Source organism: Dermacentor albipictus, unplaced genomic scaffold (genome assembly GCF_038994185.2).
Source record: "Dermacentor albipictus isolate Rhodes 1998 colony unplaced genomic scaffold, USDA_Dalb.pri_finalv2 scaffold_19, whole genome shotgun sequence".
Lineage (NCBI taxonomy): Eukaryota > Metazoa > Arthropoda > Arachnida > Ixodida > Ixodidae > Dermacentor > Dermacentor albipictus.
The window spans coordinates 4907038-4909494 of record NW_027225573.1 but is presented as its reverse complement, the minus strand read 5'-3'; positions in this window follow the sequence as shown (position 1 = coordinate 4909494).

Sequence of the window (2457 nt, the reverse complement as noted above, 5' to 3'; positions counted from 1 at the left end):
GTCGTCCCAGCCGTGGCCAGTGCGGCCCCAGCGGTCTCCACCACCTCGTGCTAAGCAAGCACGAGAAGGAGTCGCGCATGCAATCCATCGTACCGATGCACCAGCCAGTGCTGACAAAAGAGTTGACGGGGTCGTTCGAAGTGACTGCCGGTGCTCCATCAAGTGCCCGGTCATATTAGGCAGGCTGCTGCTCCGCGCTCAGACGTTGAGACCATATGGTCCAGCCACGGAGGCTCACCTGCGAAGAACAAGCCAGAGCAGCGGATGCCGATGATAGCGCAGACGGCGAAGAAGGCCCGACCACACTGACCGTGGTGGTTCCGCAGGCGGAACGGACCACTTGCGCCAGTCACGTTGACGGCTTTTCGCGGATTACCTTAAACGCCTCGTGGCACCGATCGGTCGACTGAAGCCGGGACCGAAGGCAGTCCGAGTTTGCGGAGACAGCGCGTCCCGAAAAATAGACGAGAGAGATTCGCATGCTGCGACTACTTCAGGGGCACTGCAAAGCCAGCTACAATTTTACTTCCGGTTTTTTGTTTGATCTCGTGCTATTAAAATTTGATTTGGTTCTTGTCGTATGCGGTGCCAATTTCGAGACCGCAATTATTTGATTAACGATTCATAGAAGATTCATAGACGATTTGTAGATGGTTCATAGACGATTTCGCACCACCCACTGTGGCAGTGGTTAATCAGTGCAGCAAAATGGGCTTATTGCGGGTTCACACTTACGACTTTTTTTAGGGACACAGCCCATCAACGCAATATAGGGGACCAAAGAGGACACGAATGACGCCACGCGTGTTCATTTCTGTGCTCTTTTATGTTCCTGTTCCTGTTCCTGCGCGTGCTATTCCTAAAGGCTATTAGCAGCTGCTGTTGTTGTCCCAGTCGCGCTACAGTGTACAAAAGTTTAAATAATTTACGCCCATAAAAGTTATTAAAGGTGCAAATGGGTCTATGACTTGCACCATTTTCAGGTGTGTAAGGGTGTGAGTTATAGACCGATTTGCGCTTCTATTCATTTTTTTAGTGTAAATTGTTCTACAGTGCACGCTTCACGGTCGGCCAAATCTTCAGCTGGCTCGCGCGAGCCCCGACATTCTGTACAGTGGCGCCTTAGGACGGGAGCAATCTAACGGATCACTCATAACGGCGCTCAGTCTCCGATAATTCCCGAAGAAATGGAGTGAAGGCACAGTTACTTTCTTTGAGAATCCAGGAAGGCCTGTAGGGAGTCACCAAGAGCATACCGACCTGTCTGTGCGAATTTGGCGGATTTTTTTTTATTTATTTATTTATTTACAGTAGCCTCAGAGTAAATATATACATTATAGAGGGGAGAGGCTTCATAAAGGAAGTAAAAAATGATATACAGGAAAGGCACAGTATAAGTAAAAATAGAAAATTATACTAGCTCAATAATTTGTACAAAAAATACTAGTCGTAGTTCACCATAGAAAACTCATCATACACTTCAATATACAGGTTGGGAATGATAGGTAAATACACACATAGTTAATTTGAAAAAAATAGCACTTATACAATAACAAGTCACATGATATATTGAACGCAAGTTTCATGATTTACACGTAGTTCACTAAAGCATTTCTAAACTGAACAGGATTGAACAGTTACAGTAAGCAGGCGTGATGTCCCTCCCCGTGGCGGTTGTCAGCTTGCTCCCTCCCTGTTTCTTTTGTGTGTCTGTATGTTTCCATACATAACAATAATAATAATGGTTTATTTAGTTATTGATACTGCAATCACAGTGCGGGATTTTCGCGGTGTGGCCGTACAGATATAAGCATGGATCAAATATTTACAAAGAAAGCCAGAAAAAGGCCACAAATGATTAGTAAACAAACAAAATGGATCAGCATTGGAGACAAAAAAAAAGTTCAATCATGGCAGTGCAACATAGGAGCAGACATAGCAGCACAGTAAGGTTTATGACGTATCTAAATTATTCCTGAACACGTAAAATAGTGAGTGAATACATTAATACAAAATGTAAGGGGCGTAAAGTTGGTAACAATGAAAAATTAGTAACTATGTGGGCAGCAGGGAATGAACATAGAACGGAAAATGGAAACTATATATGTAATAATAATTTAATATAATGATATAATAATAATAATAATAATAATATATGTAATAATACTCTCCGTCGAAAGGCGCTGTAAAGCTGGAGAGGTGTGGCTCGCATGACCTACCTAAAGATTTGTCTGGCTCTGTATGACGACATATACCAATAAGCCCATAAATCCGTCGTATCTTGGAGTTGACTCCGCTGAGAAAGGGAGAGAGAGAGACAGCAAGACAGAGGGTGTGTGTGCGCTTGTTTATACGTACATGAGTTTTATGACACGTTCAACTTATTGGAGATCATTACTTGTTGGTTTGCCAGATAAAAATTAAATGCGCATAACGACCAACAAAAAATTCGACCAA